Source organism: Ornithodoros turicata, chromosome 1 (assembly GCF_037126465.1).
Source record: "Ornithodoros turicata isolate Travis chromosome 1, ASM3712646v1, whole genome shotgun sequence".
Taxonomy (NCBI): domain Eukaryota; kingdom Metazoa; phylum Arthropoda; class Arachnida; order Ixodida; family Argasidae; genus Ornithodoros; species Ornithodoros turicata.
Window position 1 is genome coordinate 38,236,513 of NC_088201.1, and position 18,179 is coordinate 38,254,691.

Here is an 18,179-nt window from a genome sequence, read left to right on the forward strand (position 1 = left end):
GTGGCTACGACACCAGCACACTTCTTTCTACGCCAAAGGCATCAAGAAGTTGCCACAGCGATAGCAGCGGTGTCTAGATGCGCGCGGCGAATAATTTGAAAAACTGACGCAGTTTGGTGCTTCCCGAATTTTCCATTGAATTTAAAGAAATAGAAGCCTTGGTCAACAACGACACTACTTCGATATTTTGAGGAAGCAGAAAGATTTTGTTTTGTTGAACGGCATGCGTCTCGCAGACTGTGTCTCAAACGTTAACTGAATGATCCCCCCCCCCCCGCAATGTCTCTCTTATCTCTAGTTATGGCGCAATCCATGATATTCCTTCCTCGTGGTGCTGGTTGATAAGTGCGCATGCTCAGTTCTGCGACGCATTACTTGTGCGTGTGAGCAATCGGCGGCATACGACGATGCAAAAGAGGGCAAATGACCTAGAAGGACAGTTGAGCGATTTTGCCTTGAGCTTTTCGTCTTCTCCAGGTGGTGTGGTTTCAGTGTGGCTGTTTCGGTTGGTGTGGTGCGAAGGCTATAGTGGTGAAGCGAATGAGACAGATTTACAGTGAACATTACCGTCCTGTTTGTTAGGTGGACTGATTGAAGTTTTATGACGTGTAGTATGACAGAATGCGCATGACTTATAGGTTCCTATGTGCCATATTGAAGGAACTGCATGAGGGATGCCGTGGGGCCATCAGAGATTTGAATGGCGGCCGATATGACAACATCGTGCGCTGGTGCGGCAAGCGTAAGTAAAGAATGATTTGCTAGATTGTGTGAACTAGTGGAGCGCGTTTCGTTCCGCACTTGTAGTTGGCCCTTGTTGTTGTCACCACCTTCACGAATCGACATCGTGCTTATATTAAGGGAAGTGCCTCAGGACGAGAGCCGCCGATATTTCTAACAGAGGCTGTTCTTCTTCTGGGCCCATCGTGCTTATAGTATAGCAACTTTCCGCATTCGCTAAAAAAGTTTTTGTTTGAAACTCACGTCGTGGCACGGCAACGTGAACAGCACATATGCATGCTTTACACTTTCTATTTACTTAGAGCATTTTTGTTTATGTTTCAAGTTTCAACCAAATGAATCTCAATTGCATGTTGTGTGCCGTAGAAAAGAGAACAACACAAATATCCACTTCTGAAGTGCCAGGGCACCTAAGCATAGAGGTGCCCGAACGACGGGAGTACTGAAGCTGAAAAATAGCGGAAAAGCGCCGCGTTAACCTTTTGAGGTTTGTAGCGGCGCTATAATGGCGCTACCTTTGCATGAAGCAGCGAGCGAGTAACAGTATTCCGCTACTCAATTTCTGTAGAGGGTACAGCACTGGTCGCATCCCATAAGTACCGCTGTGGCCCTGAGGCTGGGATACCACCAACGAGCACAACACGTTGCCTCCCATGTTTACCTGAAATTTTCCGAGCCCAAAGTTGTTAATTATTGTCAAGATTCACAGAAACGAGAAAGGCTAAAAGCAAAGCTGACAGAGGAGAAATGGACGAAAGCGAAAGTTTTGTAAGCAGGGTTCCCTCCCCCAGATTGCACTGGGATGCCGCTACGATGGATAGATACGGTAACACCTTCAGACAACACTACGACAGTGCTAGGCTTTCCTATCTACAGTTAGCAGAGTTCCGTAAGATACCAGCAATGTTCCACCTGCCCAAGCAGCACAATGTACTGAAAGTCGAGTGCAATAGGGGTGGACGGTATGTCTTATCAATGTTCTTTAGTATCACGAGTCTGTTCAAGGCCTTCAACCTACCCGTCCACCCCTATTGCACTCGACTTCCAATACATTTTGCTGCTTGGGTGCTTTGTATGCGAAGTCCAATTCAGTCCAACGCTGGAACCGCGTGACGCATATTTCAGCGCGAAAAACGCGCCATAGTACGCTTGGCGCAAAATTTCACGCGGAGAACAAGTTTCTAGCACGTGCTCAGCGCTTCAGCAGCTTCTTGATATTTCCACTCGGACGGCAGCGTGGCATGCGTATTAAGTTCCGATTCCGCAACCTTTAGAAACTGCTGTGTTTGGATTTTGACGCTGTATCCAGTATCGACGTGTTGTAGGGGTGTCATGACAGGCCTCTCAAACAAGCTTGTCATACTTTAAGATAACGAACGGTAGAGGAAGGTCCTCGCTATTGGGATATCAGAAGCAAGGAATAAAGAAACGCGTTGAAGACTGCCATGTGGGAAGAAATTGCAACGACATTTGGTTGCTCAGCATTCTATGATAGCGGCGGCGTGTCTGCACCTGGATCACCCAGTTTAAGCTTGTTCTTGCTTCCTAATCGTTTCTTCTCGGACCGAAATCTTTTTCTTGTAGCAAGTAAATATATATTTTTTTACTGTTTATTTTACAATGTTTTGCAATATTGCACATGTACTGGCAACACTGAACGATTATTTCTCTCGGCGCGTTCCCCGTTTCACGACGTGCACTTGATCCATGCGGTTTGGCTTACGTATTTTTGCCGGTTCGTTTTACGAGCTGGCGGTTTTACGCCTTGAAATACGCCCCCATGCGGTTCCAGCTTAAGTGATGTGTTCTGCGGACTCGCGGCGTCTGAGTACAAGCTACGATTGTTTTGCCCCGTGTACTGGTAGGAGTTAACGAAATTCAATGCCACGCATAGCATGAAAGTGCTACTTAGCATACCACGGGGGGGGGGGGGGATTTATTTGCAGAAAAGGAAAAAAAGTAAAAATTAAGATCAGAAGGGAAAGGTCAGCCATGCAGCGCGCCGGCTTCCTATTTCCTAAACAAACAAACAAAAATGGGATGATGCGACGTGATGGTGATGTGATAAAGACTCGACGCAACGTGTTGAGCAGTAGCAGGCATCCCTCTTATGCTTCTGACCTTTTCGATCTCTCCCTTCCTTGCTTAAGTCTTCTTTGTGTTCCTGCAGTTTTCCGTGATTTCCACGGGAATCTGCACCTGGATCAGAAACGTGTCATTGAATTATAATAAAAAAACTACACCATCTCGAGTCATGCGTTCAATGGCATTTGTTCTTGCCTTGGGTTTTTGCCACCTCCTCATGTGAATGTCGTGTAACGTAAGTTTAATTATGTAAATTTTTGCGAGCTTAAGTCGGAAATTTGCCTAGTAAAGGTCACTTTTACCCCACCAACGTGAAGAGCGTGTCTAATTTAGTCAAGTTAATGATGATTGACAGGGATATTCAGGAGCTATCCCATCGGAAAAAATAGCCGAACATCATGCTCTACGGAGGTCGCACAGAATAGCGCACGATGAATTTTTCAGCGCAGTCTTTGTCAGTCCGACGAAAGGAGGTTGGAAACCCAGCCCTCCCCGACATCGCAGAAAGAGATAAAACAGGCACGGCTTATCACGTCCGACTTTCGATGGGATAATACTTTCCCTCTCCCAATTTTAGGAACTGTTACTTTTTCTACTATCACTCTGTGGGCTGGTTTCGGAACCTCCTTTCGTCGCACTGAGAGCGATTGCGCTCAAGAATTCATCGCGCGCTATGGTCCGGTGCCCCGAAAAACATGATATTCGGCTATTTTTTCCGATGGGATAGCTCGTGAATATCACTGAATTATCATGAATTTGAGTGAATTCGGCACGCTCTTCATATTGGTGGGGTAAAAAAGTGACCTTTACTTGGCAAATTTCCGAGTTCAGTTCGCAAATATTTACATAATTAAACTTGGAGTACATGACATTCACGTTAGGAGGTGGCAAAAACCTAATAACAAATGCTGTTGACCGCATGATTCTAGGTGGCGTAGTTTTTTTTTATTATAATTCAATGACACGTTTTCTGGGACACCCTGTATAGTTGTGCACGCTTAGTACAAATGACAATTGTCATCTTTTATTGTTTCACATATGCATACTGAAGATTTTTTCGGAGCGCATCATGTATACTTCAGCAGTAATGGACGGCGAAAAGGCTCATTTGCTAGCCTTACGAGATTATATTTATAAAGGAAGTGGAAATTCCATGGGTGGTTGAATCTGAGAAAAGCCATTTTGAAGTTCATGCCTTCAGGTATGCGAGGTTGAGTTCTTCCCTACGGGGGGATTAGGAACAGTGGACGGTTTCTGCTTTCTTTCTCTCTCTCTTTTTAGGTGAGTGGCCGTAGATGGCCTCGGAAAATATTTTGGGTTCAATACGTAGAGAAAAACAAACAAACAGAGAAACGCGAACCGTGATCGTACATGTAAAAGACGAAAGTAACTTGAAAGCATTTGAGATTCAGACAGCGTTGATTATGGAATTCATTATGGAAGGGGAAACCCGAAATTTCTTTGGGACGGTTGCGAATACGTCGAAAGGTCGCTAAAATGACAGGATTCGATGGCAGTGTAGGTAAGTTCCAAAGGAGCAGGAACCGCAAGAGAGCCCTCACGAGGAAATGAAAATGTCAGGGTAGGCTGGAGCCTAGTTTATAACGAGGTGAACAATTGTCCGGCGTCAGCGTTTCATTGGTGAGCAATTGTCCGGTGAGCAACTGTTCGCGCCCCGCAAAGGACACGCCAAACGTGCATGAACACGCAGTAGCTGCCGGCACTCGAAAGGAGAATCACATTTGTTATGGGATGACGCCGAAATAAATCATTGAAGAATAAGAGAAGAGAAACCCACTTTTGAAAATAAATTCTCAAGGATAATCTCTAGCAGTATCCACGGTGGTAAAATCAAATCGTTGAAATACGCTTCACGAAATCAACTCTTCAAAATAAATATGTCAAAATAAATCCTCCCTGATTGGTGGACGGCCAAAGCTTCCTTCGTCGGCCTTGCAAAAAAAGTACGGCTGTCGTCCCGATTCAAAAATTTCCTATCTCGAAATTCACGGTCTCCAAACACAAGAAACCAACGTCATGGCTAAGCGGAATAAGGCGTCCCGCTCGTTGATGGTAGCCAAGGTCGGTGACTGGGCGGTGGTGGGTCCGAGTCCTACCACCGGCTGTGCTGTCTGAGGTTTTCCCTGGGTTTTCCGAAGACCTTCCACACGAATGTCGGCACAGTGCCTCGTGAAGTCGTCCCAGGACGCATACTAACCCCCGTGTCCTCCATTCCTTCCTGCTGTCCTCTCCCCATCTGTACGCTGCTCATAGCCACAGTTGCTTCGCGGCGCTAACACGGAATAAAAAAAAACAAAAACAAAAGAGAATACGCTCCGAATGCTTTGCAAAATGACATGCCATGTTTAAAATTTCGATATCACTAGTTAACCGCGAAGGTTCACGAGTATTCGCTGTCTGTGAAAGTCGTTTTAGCGAATGAAAGTCACATTGCGGTTGTCAGGCTTAGCTGGGCGGATACGTCGGAACAGCATGCTTGTAGTTCATTCACTAAACCGACTTTCACTGACATCGCAAACTCATGATGCTGAGCGCTTTATTAGCGATATCGTATTCAGGCATATCATCTTGCGAAGCAATCAAGCATTGTCTTTTTTCATTTTTTCGAGACCGTGGATTCCAAGATCGGGCCCTTGTTATCCCTGTATTAAAACACACGTAGTCTTCTGTACTTCTAAGCTGGATATTTCAATTTTTCCAGCTATTATTACAAGACGCATCATTAATAACGGTAGAAATATTAAAAAAAAAAAAACGTTCGAGTTGTGCGCTAAAAACAACGTTGTGTGACTTGTGTCGCCCTTAAATTAACATCCGATCGGCATATTCCCATCTAAGCCTAACTACGATTTTGAGGACGTGGAGTTTTCAGCGACTTATTTCAGGTGGCGGATTTTCAGGAGTGTATTTTTAAGCGTGAATTTTTAATGTTTTATTTTTAATTATTTATCTTGGCGTAAACCTTTGGTGACGACATCGCCCTGCTGCCTGACAGACTCACGTCCTAAATCTACACACTGTATGAAATTTCTCTTTGACAGGGCACTTGGTCGTATCGGCTATTAGATCAAACTGTCACGGCAATTCGTTGAAAAGAAATAACTAGGAAGAAACAGCCCACCGAGTTTTAAGCACATTATCGGTGATTTCCGTCTTCTCTCCCGTAGCCTCAAAGTTTACATCGATTGGAAGTGTTGGCGATATATCAAACTTCTTTGTATCGGAAATCATTGCTGTAAGTCGCAGCCCTGGTTATATCGACTGATATTGGCTTCTATTAGAAAGCTGCTCACTCCTCCTTGTTTCCTCGGCCCGCAAAACACACACACACGCACAAAGGCGTCTGGAAACGACTAGGAAGCTGGAGGTGAGAGTATGTTATGAAAGAGGACAAATCGCCTTTTACTTGGGCCTGCCATGAGTGAACTGCTGTGGTGAGGTCGGCAGAGAGAGACAGGGCGGAAAGAAACATCACGAGGATCTACCGACACGTCTTTTAAATTGCCCTTTGCTGTGCAGCATGTGTCTCGGAGCAAGAAATGGTTTCCTGAAAACATATTGAGGGAAAGGCGAATCTCGATTACTTGATCACATTTCTTTTTCGAACATCTGCACGTCGAGGTCAGAATTCAGGACTGCGGACGTGTAATTAACTTCAAATTATGGGAGGAACCTCGGGAAGTCGTTTTGCGTAGACGTAGTCCGTAGGTACGAATTCGTCAATTGTATATCTTTCCAAAAGTACATTCTATTGTATTGCCACAGCCCATAGTTTACCTCTGCACATTAGGAAAGGAAAATATTTTGAGAAAAATATTGGGCGCGACGGATGATCTACATCAGGTGCAAACATAAAATGTTCCTGCAAAGAAACCCGTGCGAATGACCTTTCGAATATGTTCCAGGTATGGTCTTTACCACTTGTCGAATGGCTTGTATTTGGTGTTTCGTAGGAGGTAGATTGCTTATTGCAGAAGACCATCTAAATGTTTACACCAGACGTGGGGATATCGGCGTGTATATGCATAATAAAAACAAGCCAATTCCTACACGTCAACTCCGTCCACGAATCTAAATGCATCTGTGATTGGCGCGCGTCACAACTCCGAGACACAGCATAGTGCGGCAGCTTGAAACTTGCTTGTACACTGATCATACTGTCGTAGACGACACATACTAGGCGCGTTTACATGGGCGCATACGTCGACTGAAAGCAACAGTAGACTGATCGCAAAGATTGACTAGGGACGGGTTACATGGCAGGAAGCGATGCGCCTTAGTCCGCCGGGCAATTCAGTCGACTCAGTCGATTACAGCGCCGCCAAGGCACTAAAGTGGTCACTTTGCAATTGCATACTGTTTTATCAGTGTGTGACTTCCTTTACTGCGCCCATAAACTTTAAAGCCTTCTACCAACGGCCCAGTCGATGCCCAATGCTGCTGGCTTGAAACGTCAACCGTGTCCGTCGCCATATTTATTTTCATGTGTTGCGGGCGGAGCACGGCGGCAGATGCGGTTGTGACGTAGCGGAAACCGTCGGCACAGTCGACTTGCCCGGTTTACATGGCAAAGGCGAGACGACTCCAGTCGTCTGATCTACCCCAACGTAGCGACTTATTTCTGCTGCGTCGACGTCCCCTTTAGGTCGATGTAGGCGGGTTTACATGGAGAGGGGAGATCGACCTATCTCGCCCAGTCGACTTATGCCGCCTTCATGTAAACGCGCCTACTTAGAGCACACTTGTCTGCTTTAAAGCAAACACGTAAGACGTTCGCATTAAGAAAACATGTGAATCGACTTCTCCGTCTGCCTGTCGTCTGCCATTTTCTTGCATGCCCTACGCTCATCGTGCGGAACCTTCATCGCTGGCGGATATGTATATACCTCTGTGCCTGTAGCTCTCGTGTAATCTCGGAGCATATCGCATTTGCTGTCGTCACTTGTCAAACAGAAGTGAAAAGACATTCTTGTGTCTTCGGAGTCGACACGAAAATAGAAAGGCTTATACGATGTAAACAATTCCGCAATGCTGGTTGCGTTGCGACGGGGAGAGAAAGCACGTATGCAGCATACGAGTATATTTCTGTTGCGTATTAAGCCATGAGCGACAACCTACTATCCCCCTGTGCAATTATGCCATCCTAGGAATCCTAGTCGTGGAATCCTTCACATGAGCAACGAAAAAAATCCGTACGGTATTTTCTGCTATCTGTTCACCATTTTCGTGTCATTTTATTCGTGCTTCGTTAGACGTTTTGTGTACACTCACAAATGGCAAAGTTGAGTCGTGTGTGTTCCTTGCCTGCGGGACTGTGCGGGACTCGGTAGTGAATTTCTGATGCTCATATTTCTGTAAAATACAGTCACAGCCGTCGCCATCTTGACGTGGTTCGGGCAATACTAATTTTATGGGACGGGTAATGGGTTTCTCGCTTTTAAAGTGCCCATTACCATCTTATCACTCGGACTTATCTTTTCATTTCGAAGCGGGGAATCTCACGGTGCAATTGCCCTCATCATTGCAGGGGAACTTTACTATGCTTTGCTCTCGACTAATGGTTTTTATTTCTTACTATTTGTGCTTTAACGGCATGTAACCACTTAACGAAATCGCTCCACTATTGCTACGGAAAGCACCATATTGGGTTAGAGATTCTTTTCCTTTTTTTTGTTCATATTCTGTATTGAGGGTTATTTTTAAGGAGTATGTCCAGGCGCGAAAGAAAGGGGGACATTACCCTGGGGACGATAATATTGGTAGTCGCGTCAGAACGGCTTCATTAGAAACAGTGCAGGTATTCGTCTAGAAATTCGGCAGATAAGAAAAGCCATTTTCGACTCTGCTTTATCCCACTTCCTCGTCATGTGTGCGTTCGACAACAACCTTACTAGGGGTCAGTATGAGCGCTCATTGAGGACGGGACGAGACAAAAAACAAAGACCACAACCGTCTTTCTTTGCTTTTCTGTCCCTTCCTGTCCTGTCCTCAATGAGCGCTCATACTCAGTCATTGTACAGACTTGCCCAGTCCTAGTTTTTCAGCCCAGTGAGTTCCTCCTTAGTTTTTCGAAAACCCTACACAATTAAAAACGAGTTTCACCACATAGCACTCTCCTATAGCCATCCATCATCCCGAATGACAACGTTCTCGCCCCTGGTTTGTTGAAAACGGGAGGCCGAGCCTAATTTGTACGCATTATGACGTAGATGATGGTTACAAAATAGGCTCCGCCTCCGGTTTTCAACAAATCAGGGGCGTGAACGTTGTCATTCGGGATTATGGTTGGCTAGGAGAGTGCTATGTGGTGAAGTTCGTTTTTAAGAGTGTACCCTCCCCAAAACCTCCTAGGTCCCTTTTTTTTTTGGGGGGGGGGATCTAGTTATCATGGCACCGGTCGGAACCAGGCCAGGAAGGCTTTTCAGGAACCGGAGATGGAAACCGCTACGAATACAGGCGACGCATCTTTCGTCAAAAATAGGAGGCAGAAAGAGAGAGGCAGAATTCTGTGATAATCTTTACATTGCCTCGGAAGCCACTGTTTTCTCTCTTCTATTTTTGGTGAGAGATGGTGCCACACGTATATTAGCAGTTTCTTTCTCCGGTTCCCGAAAGCGCTTTCTGACCCGGCTCCGTCCGGTTTCTTGTCGCTCCGCCTTCACACAGCTTCCGCCCGATCGACCGTGTGCATCGCGCCGGTTCCCGAAAACTCCCTTTGTGCCCAAGTGCAACGGCAGTGATGAATCCTACTACTGCTACTACAGTGGTATTGGGCATGACGCGTTTGTGATGCTGGTACATCTATTAAAGAGGAACGACATACGGACATACATACGAGGGGTGTTCAAGTCAAACCGGGACTTTTCATTTTTCGCAAAAGTAAAATGAACTTACAGGCTAGAAATTAGTTTTATTTTTCAACGTAATCTCCAGCTGCACTAATGCACTTGTCCCAGCGTTTCACGAGGGCTTGGATGCCAGCAGCGTAGAAATCCTTACCGGCGCGTAGCAGCCATGATCGGACCGCATTCTTGACCTCGTCGTCGCAGTTAAAGTGGCGGCCCCCAAGCAACGCCTTCAGTGGCCCGAAGAGATGGAAATCGTTGGGGCGAGGTCTGGACTGTAAGGGGGATGTGGCAGCAACTCCCAGCCAAGTTCATGTAGGTGCGTATCGTGAGATGCGCGGTATGCGGGCGTGCGTTGTCCTGTAGGAGGAGGACACCTTTGGTGATGAGGCCCGGCCGCTTATGCTTCAGTGCCTTATGCACATCCCTGAGAACCTGGCAGTAACATGCACTATTGATGGCGGTACCACTGGGCAAAAAAATCACAATGAACAACGCCAGCCTTGTCCCAGAAAACCGTGGCCATTACATCATCCGCAGACGGGGTGCTGCGGAACTTCTTGGGAGCTGACGAGCCCGGATGCTTCCACTGTTTTGATGCGCGTTTAGACTCAGGAGTGAAGTGGTGCACCACTCAAACGCTTTGCTGCGGCTAAGTGTATCGTGGGCATACTGAGCTTGAAGTCTTCTGTGAATTTCAGATGACTTTACGTCTTCATTCACGAGAAACTTCATGACAATTCGCTGTTCGATGTGCGCGTTCACCTGGTTGTCGGCCATCTTGTCCAGCACGTGTCTTCTCTTTTGCAGAAACTTTGGACCACCACGTGGTGAACGCGGAGGCCTGTCGCGTGTGAAAATGACGAAAAACAAGTAGCGCGAGCGATTTGTACACTCAGGAGACAGACGTCCCGGTTTGACTTGAACACCCCTCGTACATACGACAAGTGTCCGACTTCTGGTTATTAATTTTAAAACGACCAAGGGCTGCAGCTAGCCCCTCAGCTCCTTGACTTGACTTTTCCTCCATTGACTTTTTCAAAGAGGGTCGCGCCTAATATTGCAATAATCTTTTAAGGATAGCCGGAGAATATGACTAGGATTCACTGATCTCATGATATTCGTTGAAGCCCGTTTCTGTGAGCCGGTCCATCATTTTCTTTGACATATGAATCGTAGCTACGCTCCTGTAGCGATCCATAGAAGTACCAGCAATTGTTAGCAGTTGTTACATGCATTGCTTGTTCTTGCCTGTGTCAAGTGTGACTATTTGAGTCTATAGTGCTGTCTGCTTGTGTTTTGTGTGTCTGTACCTACCACCACCAAGAAAATGACACCGTCCACATAGATACACCAGCTTGCTAGAGAGTTTCCGAGAATCGGTTGAGCACACCCGGTACGATCAGTTAGGAGAGACTGGAGCGACGCGCATGGCGCTTTACCTCGTGGGGATTATCCTTCCCGCGCGACGATCTTCCTGGCCGCTTTGAGGTCACGATCGGTTCGCTTCCGATCGGTTCGCTTCCGATCGGTTCGCTTCCGATCGGTTCGCTTCCGATCGGTTCGCTTCCGATCGGTTCGCTTCCGATCGGTTCTCTTCCGATCGTTCTCTTCCGGGGACTCCTCAACGATGCTGAAACATGGCCGCCGCCGCCGCGATGGATTCCATTTACTTGGCAGCAGCCAAATATTCCTTGGATGGCGTAGTGGTTCCTAACAAAGTTTCGTTCCTCGGAAACTTCGCGGTGTGTTGATATTTGAGATTCATTATTAGTCAGATTAAAGGTCATAAACTCGCCATAGAAAATATCGGAAAAGACCACTGCCGCCATTTTAAATGCAGTCTCATGTGGGGATGTTGTGGTGACCTAGAACTGTTCAAACGTTCCATTTCGTAGATTGTACAATACCTTATCGGTCAAATATATGTGGAGGAGTACGCTTGTTATTGTTATGTGAAAATATTTACAGTGCAGCGGAAAAATCTTTTCCTTCTATTCTTAATGAGAGATCGCGCCACACGTATCGCGGCGGTTGTTACTGTTCGGTACCCGAAAAGTCTTTTTGGCGAGTGTCCGGTCGGTTCCTCGCCACTGGACCACGCACCGACCGACCGATCGCCCGTATGCACCGCGCCGGTTCCCGAAAACCCCGTAATGCTATGCTCACCGTTAACAAATACATGAGTAGTGACGATGAATGATGCCTGTGAGAAGTTCCGAACGTTCTATCAAAAATATGTGTGTCATCCGCTCATTATACTGATTGCCCAAAACCAGATGGACATTGCATGAGAGAAGACCTAAAAAATCCAAAATCTCAATTTTATTTTTTCTTAAAGCCAACCAACCAACCAACCAAGACCTACATCCCCCCCCCCCCCCCCCCCCCGTTCAGTATTAATTTTGGCGCAGCGACAAAGAGCCATACCTACGTTGTGCACGTCCTCGCAGTCCGGCTGAAAAGCCATTGCATTGAACTTTCGGCGACATGAGCTCAGAGTTCATTCATTCATCACAACCTTCATGACCGCATTCATTTAAAGAAAACACGGTCATATATGAAGCAGAGTTTTGCGTATGTTTGACCTTTCTCTAAAGCAGGTACAGCTAAAAGCAAGATAGGGAACTCTATTGTCCAACTACGCGAAGCTCGCGTGTTGCTCCTTGGAGGATGTTCATAATTCCCTAATAAGGACAGACGTGCCTCTTAGACCCGAATCTCGCGACCGAAAGAAGACCGAATCATTCAGAGTTTTCCGCAACGCATAAGAGGATGGGGTTCTTAGCGGAGGTTTACTGAGAAGGGACAAACCTGGGAGTCGCGTTAGTTCCTCCGTGCGCGATTAACGGTTTCAAGGAATGCGATGCCTTATAAAGGGAGGAACATCCCGCATGTGCATTAGCGTTGCTTGCACAAGTTGGGAAGCCAAATTCTCGCGGAGAGTACTGCGTACTCATTGAGATAATGGTTCGGCCGCGATGCCGAACTTGTTTTGCGGAACGTGTACTTGCGATGCGCGGACGACGCCGACCGCGGTCTTCGAATTCCTTGGCTGCCGAAGAGCTCGAGAAGAGTTTGGCGTTCCGGCATTGTTGAAAGGAGGGAATGAACGATGTACCTTGATGCTTTCGAAGAAACAAGAGAGGCGTATCAACTTTTAATCACGACCCATTTCGCCGTTTCCAGTTTCTAGCTGCGGAGCGACATTTCTTGCGTGCGCGTTGTATCCGGAGTAGCGTGGAATGCGTAATATTTAATGCGTTCTTCCGAAATAATTAAAACCAGCGAAATATCACTCGCAGCAGCATTAATGTGTGCTTACCAAACAGCATTAAGGGCAGCTTACTTCTAGTGGAACGCCACTTGCCTGCTTGATGGAAATGAAGGAAATAGCTCGATATGCACGAAAAAAGCCATCAGCCCGGCAACGATGTGACAGCCTGTAGGTTTAACATAGTGACCGTATGCACGCGATCTTTCTTTTAGCAATTGTCAACAACAACAACAACAAAACTAAATTGCCACTTCTTTTGGCTGACGTATATGCTACAAAGTCCTTTAGAAAATATGCCACACTTTAATGCCGACTCTGTTTGGAACTCACTTGTCACATTGTGTTTAATTCGGTACGACTTCCTTCCGTTGGTATAGCTCATTCCCGACATCTTTGAGGCTTTTGCCAACGTCTTACAACTTGCCTCTTAAAATATGTAACTCAAAGGAACCCAATGGAAGAACCTGAGTAGCTGTTTCTCCCTACTTAGGGCTCCCCAGCAGGCCTTGAAACTGGGATGTTGCACCAAGCCAGAGGATGCGCCAGCAGTATCATTGTCCTCGGGGTTATGGTGGAATATTCCGTCGGTGGTGGACAAGTGCCCACATCCGTAGACCGAACTAAGAGGGCTCAAACTGTTGCTTGCACCACAGTATTGTACGAGAAGGTGATGCTCAGCAGCACTGAGTCGCATTTGGTGTGGTTAGCTGTATGGGTGGCAAAATATATTAGCTAGCATATGATTAAAGCTTTCGGTGAGACGATTGGTCTAAGGGGGAGAGACCGAAAGAGAGCGTGTGGGCAGCTGAGCAGGCTGCGAGAAGATCCTCGAAAACTTGCAAAAATGCACTTAAATTTGGGCCTCGATCGTTGGTAAAATATTCTGTGCCACTATACGACGAAGAACGTCAAGAAGAAATAACTAAGATATCTCTGCTGAATAACCATTGGGCATAATCATTGGTAATATTCCCGACGAAACGCTCACGATGGTTGATAGCTACGACAACCCAACTGTTTCCGAGGTAGAAACGGGGTAGTGGGCAATATAAGTCAACGCGAACTCGCTCAAATGGCCCGACAGCAGGAGAAATGGGCTGCAAGAGGCCTGGGTAACGATGTGGCACGAGCCATCGTCATTGGCAAAGGAGTGCCGATGGGATATAACGAAACAGTGGTGTGTAAACGAAACCAGAAGTAACGGCCGCGTACACGTTCGTAGGTATAAGAAAATCAAGTGCTCAGCTTTGCGGTCATCTTGACTCTGACATAAACGTTCCTGTCGATAAAGCTTATGGACATCAGGAGCGTATGGTTGATCCTCTATAATACCTTGTCGTACAATATATATGGACGTTTTATCGGAACTGCGATTTGTCGGTAGTATAATGCATGGCGGCCGACGACAATATTGAAGCGAATTCCATAAAGCAATAAAGGCGAGAACTTGCTTACAGTCCCAGCAAATCATTCTGTCTGGTGACGTCCATGTAAATCCGCTCGGCTGGGGGGTCAGTGCACGACTGGACAAAGCAACAGCAAGACATTGGTATTTCTGTGTACTCAAAATGGTACTGCCCCGGGCTGGTTGGTAAGACATTCTAAAAGCGGTAAAACAGTCACTGCATAATTAACACGACATAGGACTGGACTATAGTTGTGTGGTAGTCCCATTTCGTGTTAAATATGCAGTGACTGTTTTACCGCTTTCAGAATTTTGTGTGTATTTTAGTAGGAAAAGACCGGTCGTAGCCTCGTAGGGAACCAACATATGGGGGAAAGTGGTGTCTTTTAGGCGCTTGACGATGGAGTGGCGTGAAAAGCGCGGCGATGTGAGCAAGTCCACAGACAAAACGACGGGAGTTGGAGCAAAGGCGAGGAAACTACGAAGGTGCTCGACATCCTTAGGACAGCGAAATTAGAGACTCTGGATCTTATCAGAATCAGTGGAGATGCCTTTCTTTGACACAATGTGGCACAATACATTTATCTCACTGTACTTAGCATGACATTTCTTCTTACTGACTGATAGTCCCGTTGAAAGGAAGTAAATCGCGAGAGATGGTCGGAGAACAGAGAGTAAAACTCAAGTCCGACGACGACGAGGATAGTATAGAGTGTGAAGAGAGTGAATGATATCTCACTATGATATCTCACTCCGTTCGTTGAATGAGGACCCTGGCAAATCATCGGTAAGCCGTGCCGACCTGGAAAGATGTGCTAGCGTGTGGACGTGTACCATATGAACTCTTCGGCGAACTAAGTTATTACGACTAAGCCTATAGTCAGGTTATTTCAATGGAGGAGATATCTGAACGTTGTGCCGACGGTATGGTACAGGTCCCGACAAAAGTTTACGGAACACGCGAGCGGTGTATTTCCTCCTCGGTTCGACACCCTACCGGCGAGCGGAAACAGGCTCGTTCACTCGTTCAGATGGGTGAGCGAGTGCGCTGGTATGCACTGCTCTGTCTCAGATGTCACATTGGACATGTTTGTCAATTCTGCAGAACACCGCGCTGTCCCAGGTGTCTGTGTTTCGGGCATGCTGCTATTGAATGCGTCACGACTAGGGTTGTCAAGCGGGATATCCCGAAATTCTGGGATCCCGGCCAATTTTTAACGTCCGGAAGTCTCGGGATTTCTTCTGGAAAATCCCGGGATTTCGTGAGAGCAAATATGACAGGAAAATCAAACACCTGTAAGCCATCAGGCATAGACTCACTCCTTCGTAAGGAAATGCACTTTTTATGTCTGGAACGGGTGGCACAGGGCCGTTGCCTACACGTGCGTGCAGATATGTGTTGACTGTCGTTTCTTCTAGCGCAGGAGCTGAACGGACTTCCAGTTTGGCATCCAGTATTTTCCCAAAAGTTCGTTCCGAACTGGGGGACACCACCCTCGACGCTTTGTGCTTTCTCAGGTCGTGTCTTAATCATTGTACAATGTGATAAGCACGCAGCGACGGTGTTGTAAACCGTTTAGTGTTTCGTTTATTTCTACTTATTTTTTTTTCTTTTTTGTTGCTGTTCCCTCATTCAAGTGGAATATGTTACACCGTTTGAGGAAATTATAAAGTAATATTTCCTGGTACTTCAAGTGTAGCGAGACTCGCCTTGTTTTCACGTGCAGCAGTGAAACGCAGATGAATAGAAAAGGAGTGGCATTGTCATAGCAGAAAAAAAAAAAAGTAAGAATTTCGCCGTCGCTATTTTACCAATGTGGTTGCACTGGGAATTTTCGAGCGCTTTCCTTCAAGAAAAGGTTGAATTGACAAAGTGCACATGAACTGCGTACAACGCGTCGATATAATCGCTTGAGGTAAATGGTCTTGGTTAGATAATGGCGGGTTAGATAATTCTGACCCGCGCCGGACTATACTTGGAAGCACCATCTGAACTCGTCACAATCTCGAAATCCTGTCCCGGGATCCCGAGATTGACAGCACAAAGTCCCGAAATCCCGGGACTGCAAAAATGGCTCGGGATTGACAATCTTAGTCACGACATACGGCAGTGAACTGCGTGCCCCTCCTGAGACTGATGAATTGCAAGCCGAACACACTATAGATGAACTGGAGGCGTGTGCAGTAGCATCTGATAACAATATCCTAAGAAATGTTCCAGTTCCGCAGCCGCGCAGCATTAGACGCCTGTTTAACTAGTGCATGGTAGGCCCTGCTGAGACATGTACAAGATACTCAAAAAATATTTAAAGTAAGATCTTAAATACCAACGGTAGAATGTAATTAAGATAGGGTATAAACACACCAAAATGGAAATAATTAAGATAGAGTAGCAAATACTTCAAACGGTATTTAAAATACAGTTACCTTGCAACCTTTTAGGCAAAACATAAGCGACAACTATTACCTGACAACTATGTGATGAAGTGGAGAACACTGAACACATATTAACTGCTCCAGGTACAGTGTCCAACGTAATGACCTCAGAGCCGCCTTGGAAAGACTGGACCACCGTCCTCTAGACCTAGTGGAGCTCTTCGGAGAATGGCCGAGGGATCTTAGACAGCGTGCGTCAGCTGCTTTAATGACATTTCTTGTGGACATTGCAGCGCCTCTAATTTTTTAGACTTACTGATATTTATTTCAAGTGGTTTGGAGTAGCCGGCTCCTATGTTTTGTAGGAGCCTCCATCTCCATATTTTTCTTTACTGTCTCCAACTATTAGCTCCTAAAAGGTGTAACTGCTCCACCCTTTTTTCTAAGAGTGTATGGCCAGTGAAACAAACGCACCTCGTTCGTGGACTCCATTCTGTGGTCTGACGCTTAGTCTCCCACAGCACGTTATGTTGCATACTTACAGGTCTGGTCCTGCTGCACCAAGCACGTCAGAGGATATTGCTGTCCAGGAGGAGCCTGCAGGACTACCTCCTTCACTATCCATGCCGATGCGTGCCACTATATAGAGCCGAGCTAGAGCCTGCAGGCACAATCACTGCGACTATTGCGGATATCTCAAGTAGTCAGACGGACATGGGCGAGTTCATCCCGTCACTCACTGACTTGTCGATCGACCCTCCTGTAGCTGTGACAACCGAGATTTCTGGAGAAATCAGTGGCCTTCTCTGTTGCAACAAAGATCAGCGACGTGATGCTGTGCTTGACAGTGCATCCACTATACCCGTAGGGGTTGTGTCTGTTGCAATGAAGGGTAACCCGAAGCAACACACGAATACTGCTCGGAGGAAAAGGTCGTAGAAGGCCGAGAAAGCGTAGAGTCGTCAAGCGGATGTCGCCAGACGTCTTTGTCTAATACTTCAATACACCGCCTGCCGTTGTAATAATTAACTTGAGTAATGTATGTTTCATCCACAATAGGCGCTTTGAATGTCGGTGGGTCGAACTCTCAACGAAACAGCAACAGTTAAAGTCCTTTTTTGAACGAATGCCTGCTGGTGGTTGCGTTGAGATGAAGATTTCTGCAGTCCAAGGGGAGCGGACAATTGCTCACGAGTCCAGAGCTGAGACCGGATATTTGATCACCCGTTAGATTTTATCATGAGCCCACCCTGACAGTTTCATAATTTATTTTAATCTTTTCCACTGCGTGAAGCAGTGAATAATAAAGCGCCGTATTTTTCAAATTAACTTTTGAACTTATTAGAAGCGAATGCATTGTCCAACAGCTGCTACAAAACCCTCTTCAGTTTTGCCTTGGGGGAGGAGGGGTAATTGTTGAAAGACAGTA

General features: G+C 46.4%; 1 long non-coding RNA gene across 1 annotated transcript; it reads left to right on the forward strand.

Moving 5' to 3' along the window:
- Positions 1–397: 397 nt before the first annotated feature.
- On the forward strand, positions 398–17,779 carry LOC135398399 (uncharacterized). Its single transcript, XR_010424099.1, has 2 exons — positions 398–742; positions 17,295–17,779. It is a non-coding gene; the product is annotated as an uncharacterized LOC135398399 (long non-coding RNA).
- The last annotated feature ends 400 nt before the right edge of the window (positions 17,780–18,179 follow it).